The following is a 1,202-nucleotide window of genomic DNA, read 5'->3' on the forward strand; positions in this document are numbered from 1 at the left end:
ATATATATATATATATTATATATGTATATATGTATGTGTGTATATGTATATATATATATATATATATATAGGGCGCGACGGAAGAAGTTCATCGGCAAGCGTTCCTTTTCACACACACACACACTCTATATCCCTCGACTCCCCTCTCCATTTCATTGTGTATTTTTGTTTGTTTGTTCTTCCGACTCAGCCGCTTGCTATTTCTGCCCCATGTCGTGGTGTATACTTCCACTCATCACACGGCAACGCCCGTTGCTTCCCACCTTTTCTGCAGCACAGTTTTGTTTTGTTTTTTTGTTCTTCTGTCTCAACTAAGCGGCTGACGCCTCCACCCCTCTTTCGCCCACACCACTTCATCATACCACGCTGTGAAGCAGTGGAAAGAGAGCGAGAGAGAAAGAGAGTGGGAGTGAGAGGCGCCATCTACCTTCTTCAGCTGTGCGCACTGTTGCGACTACTACTACTTCTTTCGGTCAAAGGTCGGAAATATTTCACTTTCTTTCTTGTTTTTCCTTCTCTTCGGTATAAAATGCCCTTCCCCCCTCCCCCCCCCACACACACTCTTTTTTTTCCTCGTTTTGTTCTATTTTCTTTTGAGGGGGGAAAGGTTGGCTTACTTGGGGCCCCCCTCCTTTTTCTTTTTTTTTTTGTACTTGCTTTGCCCCTTGAGCTGTTGTTGCTGCTCTGTGCTCCACTCCGTTCGTGCTGCTGCCCTCACATCACAGGCGCACGCACTCCTCCCCCCGTTGTATTCCCTGCGCCCTCGTCCCCGCTTTCCAGTGCGGGAGCATGGGAGATCAACGAAGCAAAAGAAAAGGGAAACGGCGTTGGCAAACAAACCCCAAAAACAAAAAAAAAATTAATTCGGTGTAAAAATGCCTCTTTTTTGTGTGCCTTTTTTTTGTTTTGTTATTTCAGCCGGCAATCCAAAAACAACAAAAAAAAAGCCCGTTTTCACTCCTTGGATTTTGTTTTCGTTGCGTGCTGGCTTGGATGCCTCGGCGTCCTCTTCCCGCCTGCCACGTCTGCCGCTGCCCTTGTTGTTACCGTCGCCGTCCGTACCGCCGATGCGGCTGTCGGGCCTGTTTTGCCGCATGCCTGTCGTTCGTTCCACGCCTCTCGCCGACGCTCTCCCCCCTCCACGGCGTTCGCCACGTGCCCCATTCCATGCAGCACTCCCCCCCCCCGGTTTTTCTTTCTTT

Source organism: Trypanosoma grayi, assembly GCF_000691245.1.
Source record: "Trypanosoma grayi strain ANR4 Tgr_402_V1, whole genome shotgun sequence".
Lineage (NCBI taxonomy): Eukaryota > Euglenozoa > Kinetoplastea > Trypanosomatida > Trypanosomatidae > Trypanosoma > Trypanosoma grayi.